Genomic DNA, 23354 nt, shown 5'->3' on the forward strand with positions numbered 1-23354 from the left:
TTTTTATCTTTAACTATCACTATTATTAAGCTATTATGATTATAAATAACAAAAGCTATTAACTCGTCAAGTTCATTTATTTATATATTAAACGCATCGTGAAAAGCGCGGCCAATTATCTTTCTTCTTCTTCTTCTTCTTCTTCTCTCTTGAATCTCTCAAGAGAGTTTCGGTCAGCATACCGAGGCACGATTCGCTTCTAAAAGAGTGAAAAGGAAATAACCCCCTTCCATCTATAAAAATCCAGCCAAATTGCCGGCGTGCCCGGCGTGAATATATACGCGTCTTGTCGCTACAAATGAAATTCATGAAACCGACATACGGACTGTGCCGGCTAGCCACTCTGCCGGTCTCTCAATGCAAACATTCCGGCATGCCAATAAAAGGGAGAACGGTGGAAAAGGGCGGCGGGTACGCGCGCGCGTAGGGAGAGACGGACGCAGCCCTCGGGCGTAAAGAGGAAAAATTCGAACACCTCGACGGGAGGCCGAAGCGACGCCAGGTTAAAAAAGAGGGGGGTGTGGGTGTGGGAGGCTTTATGAGCGGCGGGCATCTGCATGGCCTCTCCATTGTTATCTCCGACAATAAAAGCCGACCGAATCCCGGGGTTGCAAACGCTATTCTGCCATGCGTCGCCATCGCAGTCATTGTCATTGTTGTTGTTGTTGCTGTTGCTGCTGCTGCTGCTGCTGTTGTTGTTGTTGTTGCATTTAATCTTCATACTTTGAGATTGCACCATCCACGGTCGCATCACGCCGCCGGGCTCGGGATAATTGAATGTGCCTCCGCTTGACGACAGCGCAACCTTATGCCACTTCCGCGACATAAGCGCAAACTATGTCTCCTTCTCTTTCGCTTAAGAGAGAAGGTTCAACGATATAACTGAGACAGTTGGAGAAGATGTTGTGATATCCTTGCGGCGCGGCGGCCGACTTTGGGAAAGAGAGATGCGGCAGGGATACTACACTGAGACTGGTAAAACTGGATACGATTTCGGTTCGACGAAGCAGCAGCCTCCGTTTTCTCTTGACATGGACAGATGTTGAACGTTCGATTATATTGACTATTCACTGACTCGATTCAGTTTCTAGTTTTCCGTGTTGTTTGCGCATGTCTTTGATTTACTTGGGCGGTCTAGAATCTCGAAAAGCTAATCAAAGTCACGGAAGAAACCAAATTGATTATTTATAATTATCTGTTAAATCGTTTACTTTGGAGAAATTGGCGTTATCCGCATTGTTTCGCGTTGTAAAGCTTAGTTATGAGCAAGTATTTTTGCACAAACTCTTTTGTCGCGTGCAAATTAAATTATGCGTGTTAATTAAAATTACTCTGGGAGGATACATAGCTAAGGTGAATATGAAAATAATAAGTATATTTTATACTTTTGTATGTATTGCTTTTGTCAAAGGAGCATCGTCCGATCGAAATTTTACTGTAAGCGCGTAGTATATACCGTTTCAAAATCTTAAACACCATTCGTCAGTTGGAATATGTATTGCACTCAAATTTGCGTCCGTGCCGAAGAAGGGGCCAGTGATAACTGATGTACGCGTCCCGCTCGGATTGTTGTGGACAGTGAGTGATGGGTTTCGATCCCATCCACCCCTTCGTGTTTACTATGCACGGGAAAGCCAAAGTGGTCACATGAAACCTCCTGATCCGCGTTCGTTGCTATATCGCAGTGTTTTACGGCCGCGTACGTCGCGTTCCACGCCGGATATTTTAACCGGAATGAATTCTGCGTATTTTTTGAAAATCAATGAAAAATTTCGCCGTTGCTATGCTTATGCAAAACGCGATGATGATTCACGAGCGACACGATTTGCTATTTGTGATGCGCAATTTTCGCAAAATTTGGGCCAGGAATTTCTAGAATTAAAGTCCTTTTAAAAATGGACGTATAGACGTATCTCATCTGACATATGCTGACTTTACATTCAAATTTTCTGCCTCTCAATAATTCATTCCCGTCTATCGAATCGTCTGAATGTAATAATTTAGAAAATGCAGAATTACAGAAATTATTAATTTCTCTATACTACTTTATACTACACAACTTAATCCCTGTAATCTTTGTATCATTTGTGTGCTGCAAGATGTAGGCTACGGATCTATCTGATATCGTGCTCCGCACGATGCGGACCAGTTCGATATCTGCCGCACGTCGATTGCCGCGAACAAATAGCAGAAGCAACGAACAAATTAGTATCGACCGCCGAAGAAATGTTGAATCGATCGACGGACAACTGACACTCCCGCGTGCGATCTGGCAGCTTGAGTTGTAGCGGACAGTGAGCGATTAGTAGCGATCCTCTTCCGATCTCCCGGCAGCCGCGTGGAAAATTGGAAATGTGGTCGAGAGCACTCGTCCATTTGTCCCACAGGATGTGCCCAACGGTGCAGGCCGCATAAATGTTCCAGCAATGTGTAAACACCAAAGGGGAAAGTAGTAGCGAAGATGGGGAAAATGTCTTGGGGGGGGGGGGGAGAGGTCCCGAGGAATTGGGAAGGAGAAAGAAACACATTGGCCGGGAAGGAAAGATAGAGAAAGAATAAGGGTGAAGCCATTTGCCGAGATGAGCGGAAGAAAACGCTGTAACAGCTAGGAAAAGGTAAAACGGTAACGTCGGGTCGGGACGCGGACGGACGCACCTCGATGGAAAAGAAACAAAGGAAGCGGAGGGCGGACGTGATGAGTTTAAGGAAAGTTACGAGAAAGGGGCAAACGCGCGGGAAGACAATAAGGGGAATACCGCCGAAAGAAACAACAACGAAAAGGCGGCCGAGAAAGTAATAGAAAAATAGAAATACCGAGTACAAGGAGGCTTTCACTCCACCCCCCTCCCCCCCCCTCCCCCCCTCCCGGCATATTTCGCGCGGTTACGAAATAACCCGCCTTTTATAAAGCGGATTGGCTTTCGCGAATCGTTTCACCTGCCCGATGAATATTAGAAAACACAGCGGAGTAACTCGGACATCGAGACCTTTTAAAATCTATCGTAATATAATGACGTCTGATTGCTCAGATAAACTGAAAAATTTACGCGATATCGCGATTAAAAGTAATATCTTTGATATTCTTGTCGATACAAACATGTGAATTTTGAATGAAAAAAGATGTCAATATTAGTTTATTATTTTATCATTTTCAATATTACATAATTTCTGAATTTAAACAGATTGTAAAATGATAAACGAGAAAAGTCTGGGAAAATATATGCACATTTATATCATATCATATCATATCACATATACATATATTTATATATACATTATCTTATTACATTGCTATATAAAAATAAGAGTGAATAAAGAAGAATTTTTCGACTTTTATCCTTTTATGACATAAAGTCGATTTGATAATAATTAATACATAATTATAGAAAAATATTTTTACGCGCACGGACATGCGTGTTTCAATATTCTTTACTTTTACAAAATCTAATAAAATTTAATTTAAAACTCTCGAAATCATCTCATTTGATCAGATATGTGACTATTTTTTGCCATTGGAGATAAATAGTATTTTTATTTCTTGATTAAGAAAATACAATTAGGTAAATATTGGAAATATGCCAGGAGGATTACAAATTCGTTGATATACCATAATAAACCTTCCTCGAAATGATTTATGAAAGAGCGAAAAATATAGAAGATATAAAAAGTATGCAAAATGAAATTTTATTATCTTTATATTCCAATTTTTATAACTTTATGTTCTTCAAAACTAGCAAACTCCACTTTTGTACACTAAGAAAAATATTTGATCGAATTCATTGGTTGAAAATGGACAAATCAGAATTTTTTCTGCTCATATATATTAAGATTTTAGTTGAGATAACCGAAATTCTGATTGATATAATCAGAATCTTCTGGTTTATCCATTTTCAACCAGACATTTTTCTTAGTATACATCTATGATACATATTTTGCGCACTTACATAAAGAGATATTTATTTTATCATCTAAATTTTTTAAAACGAATCAACAAATTGATAAGCGATTTGCTTGTCATAAAATTATTATTTCCGATGTGACATCAAGATTAATGTGATAATGTGTTTCATTGATCTCATTAATTAATCCATTTTTATAACAATATATTAATACTAAATTCTCTCTCTCTCTCTCCCTCCCTCCTTCCCTCCCTCCCTCCCTTCCTCCCTCTCTGCTTCTCGTTTTCTCGCCTCAAATATCCATAAAATTAGAGAAATCATTTTTAAACAATCTGATTTTACACAAAGTAAAAATGTAACAACTATTTCTTTTAGTAGTTGTTTAGAAACTATGTATACAAGTATATACAATCAAGTGAAAAGGAAAATATAACGATTGCTTTATCAACGTAGTATCAGAAAACTTGCAGTGTAAAAAAGGTTTTTTTCCTTGAAAGTGCACTTCTCCCCCCGCGAAAGGATTAAACCGGTGGCCAGACTCGTGAGAAAGTACATCACATCACGAAACTTTTAAGTAGCCGCGAAAAATACGCGAAATTGCCATGCTACGTTTTCTTCGTACCTCTTCGATGCTTTACTTATACTTTGTTAGAACATGCAACAACAAATCAAATTTTTAAGCTTTTATTTCAATGTTTGCTTACTCTTGACAAATAATTACAATTAATTAAGGATTAATTGTTAGAAGAGCTGCTTGCTCGTGTATTGACATCTTAATTCGCAAAAAATAAAACTTTGTGTTAAAATGCCCGTTTAGTTTCTGAATAAAAACATCCCTCTTCTCATATGTGTATATTATGTTTAGATGCCACATTCTAAATTGTAGCTATGCGATAAACTATCTTACAGAAGTTCCTCACAACAATTGTTGCTGAGCGAACAGATGATGGCCGATGTGGCGCGTAAAAGTTGCAAATGAAAAAGTTGAATTAGTTTAAACTTTTTCCAGGCGCTTTCCAGTATTTTGTAAAGCATAATCTATTCGCGCGGAGAGTGCGAACAGTTAATTCTTTACGATTCGCAGTTTAATCGGACGCGGCCGACACACTTTTCGACCGAGTTTGCGTATAGGTTGATCATAATTTTTTTTTTTTTTTTCTTTTTTGTAAAGTCTAAACGTACAATATCGCGGGCTGCAACACGGCTACGATGTTGTGTGTAGGGCACAAAGAAAAAAAAAAAATGCGCCACAAACGGCTGTGTGGCTGTGTTTCAAAGTAAATGTCCGTTGCTGCAAACGCCGCGATGTCAAATATTTTTATTTTAACGAAACGGCTAGTTACCTCACTAAACCGTTCCTTTGTTACAAGAATTACAAATTCATGTTTGCGCAATATGTTCAATCATCTTTATATGGCCCTGAGTTTCTTTCTCGACATTTCGCAAACGTGCTATGCGTACACAGTTTTATATAATTCATATTATTTTTTTTTAACCTAACAACATTTAATTTCTCATAAAAAGATTAAACCAAATGGTCTTTCGATTCATCAAGATAATGAACGTTACTAAGAGATCAAAATGCAGTAAAGAATTAAAATAATAACAACATGATGTACAGTAAAATATTATAAGATATTCGTCCATGTATAATATGTATATGTGTGTATGCGCGCGTACACACTCATGTTGCTTTTCCACCGGTGGACAAGTCATATAATTTATTTATTAATGTTAAAACGAGAGAGAGAGAGATATATATATATATCATCTATTATTAAACTGTATCAACTTACATTATCCAAATGTAACCACATTTCAGGGTCGGCATCTACAAACATATCTGTCGATATTGCGTGTTCATATATCGATCTGCGTTCTCTCTCTCTCTCTCTCTCTCTCTCTCTTCCCGTGGAGATTCGTAAAATTATATAGCGAGATATAAAAGGGATTTTATGGTGAACAAGTAGGTGTGCATAGTGGAAGTCAAACTTTCATCGTGAAAATATTGATAATTTGGGACGCGACATCAGAAAAATTTGTAGCATACAGAATAAAGTAAACCACTTGAAGATGAGAATAAGAGACGATGGTTACCGAAAGAACGAGCGAAAATCTTATAGGAAAACTTATATATAAACTTGTAGACTTGTAATTCGAATCGACGAACATATCCGAAAATAAAGCGAATCTTAGTAGACATTCTCATGCGGTAATTATCGACGAATTTTTGTCGAATAATATCGCTCAATTTCAAATAGCGGTATTACGTAATTGGTAAATATTAATCTCTAATATCTCTGTTGCTTATTATTTATTTTATGATTAAAAAATATGAAAATATTTCGAAAACTACTTATATTTCTCATATAATATTTTTTTTTAAATACACTCACCATTTAATTTGTGTTATTTTTGTAATAATTTTTACATACTAAGTTGATTTGATTTCTCTAAATTAGTTTCAGAATCTATTATTTGCGTTGCCAATTTTTTTCTGCGCTCACGCATCATATACAAAATATAATTTTGTTGTAATAATAATAATAACATGTCCTAATATGATTTAGCGAATGCGGCCATTGTAAAATACATAGACAGTTTATATGCCTTTTTAATGTGATGAAAATAAAAGATAGATGCATTATGCCGATTATTTTTAAAGGATGTAGACTTATTAAAAAAAGACGAAAACAGAACTAAATAAAATATGATGGCAAAATATTCTTTTTATATTAAAGATTTATTCAGAATATAATTAAAGATTTATTCAGAATATAATTTAGCGGAGAAGAATAAGAATAAATTCATACACATATATATTCAAGTAGGATATTTTCCAAAAGCAATACTCAAATATTTATTTAATAATTGTAAATATGTAAAAAAGATGTGAAAATATAAATAGAATAAAAATATATGGAAACTTATTTTTAATTGATTATATTTACTATACACCGAAATATCTGCAAAATCCTAAGAGGCTCGATGATTTCTAATTCCGTCGTTTTTCTTTTTTTTTACATCTTTTCGCGATACCAGTCTCTTGCGACGTAATCAAACGGTCTGAGTCTTGCAATTTTCGAATCTTCCCCGAAAAGGGACTTGCAAGAAATCCTATTTCGTTTCTTGTAAAACGCGAAAAGTGCTGCGCGTGTAGTGCCATTCCGATTCGTTCCTTGATTGATTCGTTCGATTAACATTTCGAATATCGCCGCGTAGTGACCACGAATGACCATTTGGCGATTCGATGCTTCTGCCTTGTTCGTTTCATTTGCCCTCCCTCTCCCTTTCCCATATCCGCGACCATATTTTCACGTACATACATATATCGCACGTCACATCGGGCACGCCTGGTCGAAGATACCGTTGTAACGCTGCGACATGTGGACGCCCGGGAAAAAAATTACGTGAATTAATGTCAATTGCCGGCTGGCGAGAGGGAAAATAGCAGGGGGTGGATCGCACAGTCGAGCGAGAGGTGGGGGCGGGGGGACGGGGTAACGCGATGAGGGAGAGAGAAGAGCTCCGAGGGATGAGCTACGGTGGGGCCTCTTGAAGAGAGGGGTGATGAGAGCGGAGAAACGGGGAATGTGGGTACAGAACGATGATAAGGGGTAGCAGGGATGAGCACAGGGTGAGCCGGTGGGACTGTATGTGATTGATGAGGCAGTGATAGCGACGGGTCTGCACTCGACACCTCGCCACTGCCACCAAACAATGCATATTCATCGGTCGTATAAATAATGCCTGTTTAATACATAAATATACATTAACGCGCGGTCGCGGGTTGGGTAGGGAGGGTAGGGGAGGAAAGGGAGAAGTAACTGCTGACTTGCTGTGTACCGAAATAGACGGCTGGTTTGTTGCGTTGCAGCAACAAACGAAGGTAATTCCCGACGACCGATCTCGCGGATCGAGTATAGTGTATTTTTACTTCATTTTATTATCGCAATACCGAATAATAGTTTCATATTTGTCTCTCTGTCACACCTCTCTTTCCGCGTTTTCTCATTCTACAATCTGAAAATTGAATTGATAGAATCTACATTTCTACTTCCTATTGTTGTGTCTACTTCCATCGACATACATTAATTAATGTTATTAATGATCATTAAAGTGTAACAAGCATTTTGACACGAAAGCGTATATCCCCTAATTAATTCACAGTACTAATGGAATGACGAATAAAATATGTATCAAATTTCAGTATGTACGTTAAGAGATTTTTTTTTTTCCCATTGCGTATTGAAATTTATTAAACCATGCAAATGGAATATTGCGTACCTATTATATTGTATTAATAAAACAATAAATTACTTGTGGAAACGGGGAAAACTTTTTAACAGAATATTCCCACTTGATATTTTAAATAAATAACAATTTTAAATAAACGCCACAATATACGAGAAGTTATAGTGCGGCCCAAACTGTTTATTTCCAGCCAGCGATATATCTATTTGTTTCTCTTGCGTAAATTCTTGCAAAAATATTTAATGTCCACGTTCGCAATGAACATTTTCAAATGCAAATACATACAGTATAATGCAACGGAATGTCATATCGTAATATCGAGGCGCGATGCATTCTGTGTGCAAATCGAAACGGACAACTGTTGGTAAAATAAAAACGATTTTCCCCTCTCGCGATCATCCCTCGCGATCCCCTGCCGCGACATTGATCGTAAAATTGGGTACGCAATTTTCCAAAATTTCGTTACGTCACGTTCGCGCACATTCATACAATATTTATTCGAAGCAATTTTCCGCGCCAAGTCGGCAACATCGTGTGACGAGATGCAACGCAACGCAACGCGACGAGACGCGAATCGCGTCGACGCGACGCAACGAGAGAAAACGTTTTTCTACCGCAACGAGAGAAAATAGTCTCATGGTAAATTTAAATCTGTCGAATCGTAAATTTAAATCTGACCGCATGATCGGGAGAATTTTCGTTTTTTTTTTTTCTTTTTTTTTCTTTCATTGCCATTTATCAGCGGCGGATTAGACGTCCATTTATCATCAGGCACGGGGTTTGATGAACGAGTACGCGACTGTGCATGTGTGTACACACAATATTATGCGGCGGTACCATAGTAATGAGGTTCTTATAATATTTGCTGTCGCATTTTAAATGAATTTCCAACTGGAAGAGCATTTGACACGTCTGTAAGTGGGACGCAAGTGTGTGTGTGTGTATGTGGGGGGGGGTGAGTGTGTGAGGGTGTGGGTGAGTGAGTGAGGGTGTAGGTGTGTGGAGGGGGGGGGAGGAGGGGTGGTCTGTGGTGTGTGTATTACTTTCGTTTATCCTTTGGCTTAAACTTTCCGATTAACATTAAACAAAGGGTAGAATATCGATTTCTCTTCTAATATTGTTTTATATAATTATAATTCTCCTTGATTTTATATTTGTTGTTGCATTGCAATAAAAAATTGCATTTAATTTTATTAATACTACCTAATTATTTTTCTTTTATACTGATATTTAATCCATTCAACTTTTGTGAAATAGGAACAATTTTCAGATTTCTTCATCTTTTATCAAGTGTTGTATCTTCTCGAATCTATTGTCGGTTGTTGCGGACATGCAAATCTATATGTAAAATGAGTAATTTGTAACAGCATTGCGATATTATATGATATTTATGTAATATCTTGATATTGGCATTGGCGTTATACGTATCGTTATAAAATATCAGGTACATATGTCATGTTATTTCTATATAGAGTTTTTATTATTTTACGAGAGTAATTTTATTTGCTATTGAAATTTTAGCAATGAGACGTAACTATGTAATAAAAACAAAAATCACAATTGAATATTAAAATATTAAAAATATAAATAAGAAAGAAATAATACTTGCTGATAATTTCCTCCATATTATAAGATATTCGTCGTCGTAAAGGGGGTTTTGTACTGCTAAAAAATCGTTCACTTTGCGATGTACATGTTTTCTGTTGTGTCTCTTTGTAAGCAGTTGCTTAGAGATTGAGCTGGGGAATAATCTCGGGAATAATGTCTAAAGTTTAGGAAGCCATCACAGGGGAAGGCTGCTTGGTTTCACCGTCAGGGGCGGCTACCGCGAAATTAGGTATCGGTGAGAAAGAAAAGATAAAGCTGAGACGACAAAGATTAGACAAGACAGACACGAATTCTCGTTCTCGGATTCGCATGCAAGTTAAATTTCAAAGTAGAATAACAATTGTTTGAAACTAATGAGATCTATGGATGCTTAGGGATGCTTCCGAATTTATTGATGATTGTTTTGTGGAAATTGAACCTCTGATATGAAAAAGAAGAAGATATTTATTTCTTCAAAGAGAGGAGGAGAGAGAGAGAGAGAGAGAGAAAGAGAGAGAGAGAGAGAGGGATTATGAATTTTATAAAATTTCGAAAAAAAATGTATCTCTGGTACAATCTAATATTTTGTAATATAAAATTAAAGTCTGTTTTATAAATATCATAAGTTTGTAAGAGATAAATAAATAAATGGAATTGTTATTAGGCTCTTTGGGGCAAAATTTCTTTAAAAGTGAAAAAAACATATATTTCATGCTAACATGTTTTAGAGTTAAATAAATTAAAACGCGTAACATTCAAGGTTAAACAAATGTTGTGTATAATTCGCGTTAAACAATATATAAAGTGTGTGTGTGTGTGTGTGTGTGTGTGTGTGTGTGTGTGTGTGTGTGTGTGTGTGTGTGTAAAAACAGAAACGGGAAGGGTAGGGAAACGTATAAGGGAAGAGTATTCCTTCATTTTAATAAATTTTCAAATGCTTAATATAAGCATGATGTGTTTTATTTCAAATCGTATCATTTAGACCTCTGTTTATATTGCAATCCCTCCAAACTCTATCTCTATCATTGGAAACTAGATGCCAATGTTGTCAACATCGCCTGTGATAACAAGTGTATTTTCGAAACGTACAAATATAAGACAGACTCGCGTTTAACATAATATGCGATTTTTAAATCAAATTGTGAAATAACAAAAAAACAAAGCGTGTGTATTTGCATTCCGACGCAATATACGGTGACAATGTCAATGCACCACCGTAACTTTCAAGCTCGGCCACACGAGTAAATTACATCCGAATAACAACAATACCCCTCTACTGATACCTCGGGATACCGGGATATTACCCGAATCCCATCGCATCACGGTACAGCGGACGCGTGCGCGATTCAATTTCGCGGGATCGTGCGATACGCGTAAATAAATCAGTGGCCCGGGTTCGAAAAAGGCGCCGCCATCCTAAGTAAGTGTTTGCATATGCAAGTTTATTCGTCCATCCAATCAATCACAAATAACCTTTCTATTTATGTATTTCTTATATATTTCTATTTTCATTTTGCATAATATGTATATATATATATATATATATATATATATATATATATAATTATAATGGTATAAATTAATATACTACATATACATAATTGTATGAAGTATACATATACACGCACTATATATATATATAATGCGTGTGTATGTATACTTCATATTAATTTATACCATTATATTATAATAGTATAACAACGTAATATATATAAAGTGTAAAATAAAATCATGGTGTCTAATATATTTCTTTTTCGATTTGCTTTCTCCTTCAATTCAATTTCTCAAATAATGTATATTCTAAAGAAAATATTTAAATAATAAGTCTTTTAAATAAACAAAAGCAAATGATTACATATTTTAAGTAAAATTACACATGTGTTATTTTATATATTTTGTGTATTTTCATGGCTTTAAAACGCTTCGGTATCTCGGATAAATCACACCATATGAATTTTTTAAGAGATTTAGCAAAAAGCATATTGCAAAAATTGAAATAAAAGTGCGATGTTAAACTACTAGAATTTTTATATAAAATTTTCAAGTGCTTTTAAAATAATTTATTTATTACTATTACATGACAACAACAAGTATAAGGTATCCAATTCTTTCAATATTAGATTGGAGAAGAGGTAGCAAGTTTTAATCAATTGTAAAATTTGTTAAAATTTAATACAAGAGATACATAAGGAAAGTACTTGATTTTAATCACGCATTTTAAAATTAATACAAATATATGTTTTAGATCATTATTTAGATCTTTATTTGTTTTGCGATCTTTTCGAATTCTAGCTTGCTGGAAACCTGTCCATTAAAAAACTTAAACTAACGTAACATTGATTATAAAATTTATAGGAAAAATTTAAAGTTATTTTTTTTTTTATTATATTCCGAATTTTTACGTTAATATTTTCAGCGATTGCAGTCATTCTCTAAAAGTTAATTTGATGAAATGAAATGATCATGCGCGCGATTCTAGAAAAATAGATATCATGTATATATTAAGTTTTACTCCGCACTTCCTTTGTTCATTCGTGAATTTTGATGGAGAAAGATGCATTTGATGCCCTCAAATATCACATTATAGTCTCGCAATTGTATCGATAGCCGTAGTAACGGCGAATATAAATCGTCTGAGGTCTTTGACACAAAAGCGCAAAAGACAGCAACTCCGGGAAAGTTTGAAGTTGTGAAACAGTCAATCATATATAACGGCATGGATTTATATGGTTAAAGATAATGTGAAGGATCGAATGAAAGATCTTGCGATTTTGAGGCTGAGACGCGGAAAGTTGCGGAAAGAGAACAAGCAACATCTGACTCATAAGTTAAGTAATATCTTTTCCATTGGCCGCAGACTTTTGTATAATTATAGAGATTCGTCAGCTACAATCGGATGTCTTTCTCTAATCATCGTATTTTATAAATTATCAAATATTATCTTTTTAAAAAAAGGTACCATTTTGAAAAATGCTCATGTGCACGCGCAATGAATATATGAGAAATTGTTATATAAAAGTTATTTTAATATAAAAAATATGTTTCACAAAATAATATTACTTTGATTGTTGCAAAAAATTATTTTACACGCGTGATATTTTATTTTAATTGAAAAACTATATTTAATTGAAATAAATGTTGTAGAATATAAATTATTGGAAAAACTGTATTTAATTGAGTAAAAATTGTTATATAATTGTTATATAATATTATAATCAGAAAAAAGTATTGTAAATATTAATAATTATCTAAATAATAAAGAACTGTTCTACAAAGTTACTTCAAGTTAAATAAAATAAAGAGGACATGAGAAATATTATAATTTTAAGCAAAACGCGAATTGATATAAAAAGTATATGTGTGATAAGTAAAAATAGGAAATATAATAAAAATCTCAAAAATAAAAAATTTTTTAACTCATGAAGTATATATACTCATGATAAAATATATTTCAATGCGATTGGAAAAATTAATAAAAAGATATATAACTATAAATATAATAGGTTATTTAAATCTTCTGATTCTATCTAATCTAACTCCATGTTCTTAAACACTAAATTTTTTTAAACATGTGACATTTTAACACATTTAAATACAATATTATACACACTAAATTTAGTTACAGTTATGATGTATCTGTATAATATTTCAGTATGTATATATTTATAAAGAATTGAAGACAAAAAATGTAATAAAACTGCAGAAAACTTGATGCTGCTCTAGATTTCGAAATATAATAAGGTTTCAAAAATAAAATTTATTATTAAAAACAAAATTTATTACACACACACGCACACGCACGCACGCACACACACATATGCAAAGAGATTTACACAATAGCTTTATTTTTTACGCATTATATACCAGTAATTACATAGATATCCTGTATATGTATATTTATATAAAATATATTTTTAATTATATAAAAATAAATGACAAGAGAAAAATTAATAATTAAATTATTCTAAACTTTTTCTTTGCAAAGTGACATTATGTGAAAATATAAAAGTATTTTTGTCACGTTGGTCAAAAATGAGCTAAAATTTCAGTTTAGAATGGAACAACGTTCACGACTAAGACACACAGAGAACTCGGAGTTAGGAATGTTCGCTTGAGTCATGCCGTGCGCGTGCATCGATCGCGCTTTTGCAAATAATCAATCCATCCGAGATGCCGGCAAAAGAGAGAGGGGGGGGGGAGGGGCAGAGGAACAGAGAAAAGGGGAAGGGGAGAGAAAGGAGGAAATCGAGATAGAAGATGAGAGAGAGGAGAAAATCAAGATAGAGACGATGTGAGAAAGAGAGAGAGAGAGAGAGAGAGAGAGAGAGAGAGAGAGAAGGAGAGAGCGAGCGCGTGTTAACGATCCACTGATCAATTAGGCTTCGCGTGTGACGCGCGCGATGCCCGCGCTGAAGGCCGTAGAGAAGAGGAGTGCATCTCCACCCTCCGTTCGCGTGGCAGCGGCGTGTAACACGTGTAACACGTCGGACATAGACGAAGAAGAAGCGTGTTCGGAGCGTTGGCGTGCAGAATTACGAGAAGATCGCGTGCCAAACGATTTTGCTATTTCGCCCTCGCGCTGCGCTGTTCTTCCATTCTCCCGCTCTTGGCTCGTCATTCTTCTTCCGATATAGCGGTAGAGTGTACGCGTAAGATGCCACAGATCGCGGATATTGCATTATGTAAGGGACTTCCTAATTCCAGCGAGATTGGGTCGAGTATTCTCGGAGTTACCCTATAAACCCCGATATATAAAAAGTTTACGGCGACCCCTCGTCTCTCTTTCCTTGGCATGCAGAAATTCGATTATTTCTCTACTTGATGCTATTTAATGAACTGTTATAAATAAATGTGCGTAAAACTATGAATTTTTTTTTTTTTAAAGGTTGAACTTTTTATGTTATATTATAACGCTTTTGCAGAACAGATCTTTGCTAATGTTTCAACAAATCGAAATATTACTTTTTTCGTTCGAGGTTGTACGAGGTCGTTTTTTAAATTTCTAGTTGAGCGTTTTTTTTTTTTTTTTTTTTGTTTAAGTTTCTAAGTTGAAGAGCGAACATTATATTCATTTTCATTATAAAAATGTCACACTAACACTAGTCTAGTGTATTTAACGTCATTTCGTGTCTAAGCATTATGGGTTATTATTAAAAAGCTCTGAAAATAATGTTTAGTAAGAAAAAAAAAAAAAAAGCAGAAGAAGTAAAAACGTTGAAAAACATAAAACAATTTTGCGTTTCTTTCGATCAAGTTTCGAGTTAACAAGATTTGAATTGACGTGATGTGCATCGAGAAATTATATTCTGACGATCCACCTGAACGGATAGACCTCGTTGTAACGTAATTGTCACAAATTTACAGCAGGTGAACGATACCCTCTTTGTTGCTGAAGCGTGAGCTGCTGCGGTTGTCAAGCTAATAAATTCCGGATATCCATGTACGCGCGCGGCAACGAGGGCGATAGGAGCAACAATATGAACCGAGAAGAGAGCATAAATCACTTTAACGCCCTTCGCCTTCAATGGCTGATGCGTCCAATTTTTACATGCAACGCGATGCGACACGGTGGCCGGTCGCCACGCGATATATCGATAATTGCGGTTTTTGTCATAACGCCCCGACAACGCCCCGGCGCGAAATAATCGAAATTTTTCAACAGCCTCGTAACCGTGAGCTGAACAATGCCGCGTTTATTAAACTGTTGCCGCAATGTGAAACAACGTCAACGTCTATTGTGCAGGACGAGGGGAATTAAAACGTTAATTGCGCCTGAAAGTCGACTGCGTCAACGATCGTTGTCATCGTTGGCCATGCATTCTTCATCGGTTTATTTTTTTATCATTTCAAGTTTAGCTACTTAACACCACGGTTTATTATTATTATCACCCGTATATCATAAAGGGAAACAAGACTACAAGACAGTGTATTAAAAGTAAAAAAAGTGTAAGTAAAAAAAAAAAAAAATTCGTTAAACATTTTACAAACCTTTTTTTTCCATGGTACAAATTTATCTTGACCTAGTTATTCTTGGGTAATAGCAATTAATTTAAAGTTTCCAATGGAAAAAGGAGAAATAATATATCGTAAGTTTGAATTGCTGAAATTAGAAAAACCACGGCCCATGTCATTGTGCTATTCGTCTGTCTTCAAAGAGCTAGAAAATGTTAGAAATAATTCAGTTTCCCGGCAAAGACTTGAAAAAAAATCAAATAAATCGGGATGAAGGATAAAATGCCGAAAATGCCGAATCGATTGTCAAGATTCTTAATGGACGGGAAGGAAGCAAATAAGAGGAGGCGGCAGCGAGCAGCGAACAGCGAGATGTTGCTCGATAGTTCACTGATAGTCCACTCTCACGATTCTCTTCTCTCCCCCTCTCTCTCTCTCTCTCTCTCTCTCTCTCTCTCTCTCTCTCCCCCCCTTTCCCTCTCTCCACGTCTTTCCTCCCTCATCTCTTCCCACCCCCTTCTCGTTGCGCACTGCATTCTGGTGGCGCACGAGCGTATAATGCAAGTCCTCGGAAAGCCCAAAAAGGAAATAAACAAGCCTCTAACTGAAATCGGGAATGTGAAGTGGATGGTAGTTTAAAACGATTCGCTCTCTCGACTGCTCTCCTTCTTCTCTCCTCCCTCATGTCCTTTCTTTTTCCCGACCGGTAGTCGCATTCCGCTCCTTCTCCGGCTAAAGCGGTGCCCTTAAATGTAAGCGCATATATATCACACACACACACACACACACACACACACACACACACACACACACACACATACATACCTGTTCATACGTACACGCGTGTGCATACGTGTATCGATACCTTCCTCTATTCGGTACTTACATGACCCACATGAGCAGAAAGTTAAGCGATACTTGAAAGCGAGGCGAAGTAAAACCGGGAGTCGCAAATCCGTCATTTCGGGCGAACGAGGCATGCATAAGGTGCATCATAAATAGTTGAATTTTGAGATCTCCGCAAAGATCTATGTGTGTTCACCGCTCCAATTTTGCACGCGTTCAGAATTTTTTATTGTACCCGCTTTGATAAAATATATATATATATATATATATATATATATATATATATATAAAAAAGAAGAAAAGAAAAAAATAGCGCGCTTAAATTTACTTACATTTTACTTGAATGAATCACGTTATGATACAGCAGCATCAAGTTTAGTAAATGAGAAATTAAAATTGTCACATGTGTACAATTGTACAATAAAAATAAATATTATGATATTATACATTAATGAATTTGTAGAAATAAATCAATGTAAAAATTGATTAAAGTAAATCTGTAAAATGAACGAAGTGATCGAATAGAAAATTCGATATTTTACATTTGAGTGCGATTCACGAATTCTAGCTAACAAGTGTTCAATGGTTACTAATTTATGTTTGTAGCTCGATTCATAAAATATAAAATCTATATCCAAAATATAATATCTAAAATATATTTGTTCATATTTTGTAATAATCTTATGTCACAATATTCACATTATATTATGATTACTCAAATATTCTTCATCTTTAATTAAAATGTAACAATGCAAAATGATATAAAAATCACATAGTCTCTCTCTCTCTCTCTCTCTCTCTCTCTCTCTCTCTCTCTCGTAATTTTTATTATATGAAATTACTTTTATTATATGAAACTATTTTTCTATTACTAAATTGATATTTTAATAAATTAAAAGTGCATACTTTATGTAACAATGCGAGTTACAACAACAACAAGGTTATTTATACCTCTAAAAGACTTCTATTTCATCAAAATATCAAACTTTATCGTCGTTTCCAATCGTTTCGATCTTGGCGAGATGCATCGTTTCCTTAATTATATCGCACACTCTCTCACTCGATTGGAAGAAACGATAGAAGAGAAAATAGCTGGTGCGGTTAATTAAGCGGACTCTAGCAGAGACTTTAGTAGACCTTCCCTCCGACTGAAAACCTATTAGCTCAGCTACGAGCGATCGATCCCACGTCCCGCTTAAACTAATCTATATTTACGGTACAAAGATTGAACCGGCAATACAACTTCAACAGAGTACATTGCTGCCGACCTTAAACCCGAAATAGCAACCACGTGTGTTGACTGCTGAGTATTTTGATCGGGAAAAAAATCCTCGGCTCGTAAAAATATCAAATGAGCCATAAAAAAATAGATTTCTCAACGTGAGCCTTCGTAAAAAAAAAAAAATGAAAAAATTGAATTGTGAAGGTGATTGATTTCAATTCACAAGAAAAATAATGATGTCGCAAAAGATGATACGAAAATATCGATTCGTTTTACAAAATTGATTGGAGGAAAAAGATGGCTAGACGCGTTGATCAAAAATGAATGCGACGTTAATTTCCTTTCTAAAGTCGTGCGATTCGGATGTAATATAAAACTAATCTGATCAGTACATGTTAAACTGTGTTGAAATGAAAACGTAAACCAGATATATAGGCAGAAAATTAAGAAACAGTGATTTAGAGGGAGAGGGAGAGAGAGAGAGAGAGAGAGAGAGAGAGAGAGAGAGAGAGAGAGAAAGTAGATGAATTAATACGCTTATAAATTATGTACACGCACGCAAATACCTATCGCCCCGGCTATTAACCGCTCGACAAGCGCAGTTCCCCTTTAGTCTCGTGTAACACACTCTCGTGTAATGTCATTTCCGCATAAATCTTATAAAGCGCGTGGCTGATGCGAGAGCGACGGCGGCGTGACTGGCTGGCGAATCGCGCTTAAACCGCGAAGATGAGAGGAGTGAGATAAGAGGAAAAAAGCTCGCAGGAAAATGGATGCGTCATGTGCTGTAACTTACTTTGCCGTACAAGTTAATTCAACTATGAAGTTTCCCATATATAAGAGGGTGTAGATGGGGTGGGGGGGGGGCGCGCGCCCGTCCCCCGCTTTCTCATAAGTAATTTAAGTTAGTCAATGCTAATTTCGTTCCTCTTTTAGAGCGGAGCAGGATTTACGCAATTGGACATATATCGTGCTCCTCACAACCGTTTCTTTAGACCTTTCTGATCTGACGCACCGTTCCGTCCGGACTTGACGTTGATTGGTATTCCCAATAGTTTGAATTAAACGAACGAAAAAATCGCGCGCGACTTATACTGTTTCCATCGCGCGGAATAAAATTTTAAACGCGAACAATAATTTCACACCTTGCATTTCGACAACGGAAATATAAAATTTGTTGAAACGTCGGAATTTTAAGGCAACTTTTAAGGCGACACCGCTAACTACTCTTACCGCTCGCAAACATATTACATGTCAAAAACATACGCCTTTTCGAAATATATTTCGAAAGAAAATTATAAAGATTTTGTGATAAACAAACAAATTTTAAGTCAGCTGGATTATGATAAATTTTATATCACACACGATATTATTTTACATCCTCGGAAAAATTAACGTAATATTTAAAATACAATAAAGTTTCTTCTGAAAAGTAATGTTGATAGACATGTGTAAATTATACATATACAAAAAATGAGAGATCGTAACAAAAGCAAGGGAATTATATCCGTTATCGCCAACTCGTCCGGAAGAAAGGAAGTAGGAAAAACAAGCATGTTTAAAATTCGTTAAAAATTCAATGACGCTACGCTGATAACTCGGACGATGTCAGTCCGCAGAGTCAATCGCGGAAAGGAAGCGTTCTTTCCCGCGTGAAAAACAACGAATTAATATTTAAATGACGAAAATGGCTTGTGGCAGGTTGACTTGCCTCATAATTATTGGAAAACGCGAATCTTACGGCGGGATAACTCGAATGATTACTTTCCTCTTTCTATTTCGCGCGTGTTACACCGTAGGAAAATATGAGGAAAATATACGCGCTTATTTAAAAGTAATTAAACTTGCCGCGTATAATTCGAACTTGTCAAGTCTTCGCTATCTCTTATCTCATTTTAAATTGATTTAAAAGTTATTCATTTATCTATCATATATATATATCCTTATAAGAATATACAAAACATTTATAGTATATTTTGTTATAATTTATGCGTCCTCGCATCTGCCCATTTGTCTAACCGAAAACTTATACGAAGAGAGAATAAATAGGATTTAATCAATTGACATAATATCGGTAAAGAGATAACAGTTTACATTAATGATAACTGAAAAATGTCTTTTTTATTACTTATTGTCTTTATCTATATCTTAATTATTGTCACTCTTGAAAAAAATTGTTTTGATAAAAACCTCTTTATTTTTACTATATTAATTATGAACCTTTTGTTTGCCGAAATTTGATACCGCCTTTTGTCCCGGCATTTTAATTTTCACTCTTATTATTATTTTTATGAAATAATGTCAAATTTTTGTAAAATTTTAAAATTGTGTATCTAAAGGCACATCACGAAGCGAGACAGATATTAAATATTGAACAGTAATCAATCTGTTAATAAAAGAGTATGGTATAAAATCGGGATTCACGTCTCTAATTAACGTTACATTATGATAACGTAACGTTATATTATGAAATCTGTCCGTTTTTTTTTAATGAACGCAGCGGCGAAATTTTCACGAGGGCGTGTCTCGGAAGAACAGAAAGCGAAAGCAGAAATAAATGCGATATCGCGTAAACCCGTCGCGCTATTTCCGTCGTTTTCAAGCGAAGGAAAGTAGCGATGGAGGACAGGTATATCTGCGAAACAGTTACATTTTACGATCTCTCGCCGCGGGCCATGAATATCGCAAGCATAAAACGTTTACAAGAGAGAAAAAGAAGGAACTCGCGGCAGCTGCCGTTTGAAAAAAAAAAACGCAGCAGATAATTGTTCACGGATCGCGCTTTGAGACAGCACCGTCGCAAATTCTGTGAGGAATTAATTTCGTGGTTGGATACCACATTTTTTTTCTAGATACAGACATATCAGATATGTACATATTCATATCACGAGAGTTGTACAAGAAAATTGGATTGAAGAAAATTATTGTCTCCGTGACATCTCATCTGTTTACGCGTTTACTTAGAAAGATATAGAAATGTCGATAATTTTGATTGCCAAATGATGTTTGCCAAGTCATTTTCGCGTTGCAATGCAAAATATCTACTCCAAATGTATATCTCTTTTAGCGAGCATATAAGATGAATTAACAATAGCGATAACAATGGTAACTTTTTGTCATATAACATGCTTTATAATTGTTATCGCTCAATTGAAAATTTTTAATCAGATCAGTTGAATATTATTTCAGTTGAACAAAGTTGCTCAATCAATTTAAATTCTACTTTAGCAATCAGCAGAGACCAAATAGATCAAAAATAACACGTAGCTTAAATGGCGAAAGGTATTCATCATTCGAAAGCTGCACGTAAGAGAAGACGAGAAAATTTAATTTTCTAATCTATTTTGGATGAAATTTATTTTGTTAGTTCAGAATTTTGATCCAAGCCTTATCATTTAATGATGAAAATCCAAATATCGCACATATACAAATTGAAAATAATTTCAGAATATAAGAATAAGAATTTTATTGGTCAGTTGACGAGATTATACGTTTATTTATACGTACATAAATTTTTTATATATTCTTTTAATTGCATGTCGATCAATATTTGGTTTGGAAAATATCAGTTAAAACTGAAATCATATATTATTACATTGATAAACAATTCAATTTCTCACAAGCATATCTTATAATTTTATAAAAAAAACTGTTATAAGAAGATGTGCAAAATATCACACACCAGTCAGAATTTAAATCTACTTTTCGACATGGACGCTAGAAATATTAAATTATTTATCAACTTGATAATGTAAGTTTATAATTACATTATTTTAAAATGTTAGGTTGCAAGATCGAGTATTGATTAGAACGTAATGGGAAAACCGACAGAATATAGTATATATAAAAAATTCACACACACAAATGTACAATCAAATATAAGATACTGTAAAACCAAAAGTAATCTGTATCCTTTCTGTATGTATCTACCTTTTGTATTGTAAACAATGCATTTTTCTTTAAAATTTGTATCAATCTTATTTAAAAAAAATGTAGGCCTGAAAAGTACTGACAACTTAAACTAAATATTTTATAAAATATTCTTATGGAGAACAAACGATATTTAAAAACAAGTGACAACGATATTATTATCGGTAAAAAAATTACGTGATCCACAAGCAACAATTTTGCAACAATTTTCTAGCTTAACAAACAACGAAAACATAAAAGTATTGTAGAAAGTATAAACAAAAGCAATAGTCATGAACGTAAATTGAAGGGCTTACCTTATCAGAGGACGTAATCTATCCCCGATAATCCGTACACCTAAAATCTCTCGTAGCAGCTAAACATCACGGACCGCTTTTAACGGCCTTGGAAAACACGTTCATCACCTTTCAGCACTATTCACGACGACGCGGAGGGTGCCACCCCTCACGTAGGGATCACGTGTTTGTCCAACTGCGATCGCGCAAATGCCAATTATAAATTCTTCAGAGAATACACTCGAGAATCTCGGCACCGAATGGTTAAACCTTACGGAACCCAATAGTTTTTTCACCTTGTCATAATTCACCTTGCCGCGATCCCCGCGATCTTGTTGTAAAATTCGAATTTTGAGAATCAACCGAAATGCGACTTTCAAAAGAGGAATATATATATATATATATTTGGAAGATTTTGAAAAGATTTTATCGAAAATTCTGTGAAGCTTCCCTGAGACGTCGTCGCGGAAATGGATCGCCGTCCGACTGTGACTTGCCTGCGAATCTGTGCGACTCCTGACAAGAGTCACGTGGCAAAGGACTCGTCCGGGTACCGAGCGGAGCCGACGGAACGCGTTGCACCGTCTCGGTGATCCGTCGGGGACTGCGTCCTCCACGGCTCCCCACCAGGCGTCTCGGGGGTTGGACGCCCTCGCGTCGGTTCGGCATCCCGATGCGCGACGTCGCTCCGCCTCCACGTGAAATACCGAATCCCCACCTTGCGAGCGAGTGTACAAGGGTTTGATCCCCGGTGGACGCCAGCAGCGTCGTCTCAAGTCGACCACGACGCTGAAGAGCTTGCCGTGGTCGTGGTCGCAGGCGAGCTGGTGAACAAGGTGGAACCCGAGACCCACGGTTAGAATATCGCCAACTTTGAAGCGAGACTTTATTTTCTAATAGAAACCTGCTATTAGAGAGCTCATCTCTCATTGGTGAAAATATTCAAGGTTTCGTTTTATTTAAAAATTTGAAAACTCCTATATAAATATTGATTAAAGATGAATAAACTTTGATTAATTTTTAGCCACGCACTAGAGCGTTAAAAGTATAATAAGAGAGAGACAAAGTCAGATGTTGCAGCAGGGCAAGTAGAAAAAGGCAGGTAGAGCCAGGCAACCCTGACAGGAGAAGTAGAAAAGAGCAGACAGTGTCAGACAAAGTCAGACTTTTCCAATAAGGCGAACAAAAGTTTAGTTAAATGTTTCAATTTTATTTTTACATAAAAAGGAACTCTTCTCATTTCTCTCCAATATGAAATAATTTAGTAAAACTGAAATCTTAGTTTTTTTCATTATGTAGAAACCCGCTGTGTGAAAGATATAGATATTAAATTGAAAGAATTTATCGGACGAATACGCAAGAGCGAGGTAGATCGATATAGCATAATTT

General features: G+C 35.8%; 1 protein-coding gene across 2 annotated transcripts in view; it reads right to left on the reverse strand.

Moving 5' to 3' along the window:
• Positions 1-22581, reverse strand: part of LOC105431474 (lachesin) — a 143996-nt gene extending 121415 nt beyond the window's left edge. The window contains exon 1 of one of the 2 annotated variants that reach the window (XM_089073930.1): positions 21987-22581. The gene's annotated coding sequence lies outside the window, so the exon portion shown is untranslated. The remainder of the gene's footprint in view (positions 1-21986) is intronic. The other variant, XM_089073929.1, reaches the window with a different exon arrangement.
• Positions 22582-23354: the final 773 nt, after the last annotated feature.

Source organism: Pogonomyrmex barbatus, unplaced genomic scaffold, assembly GCF_055798465.1.
Source record: "Pogonomyrmex barbatus isolate J1 unplaced genomic scaffold, ASM5579846v1 scaffold16, whole genome shotgun sequence".
NCBI classification, from domain to species: Eukaryota; Metazoa; Arthropoda; class Insecta; order Hymenoptera; family Formicidae; genus Pogonomyrmex; species Pogonomyrmex barbatus.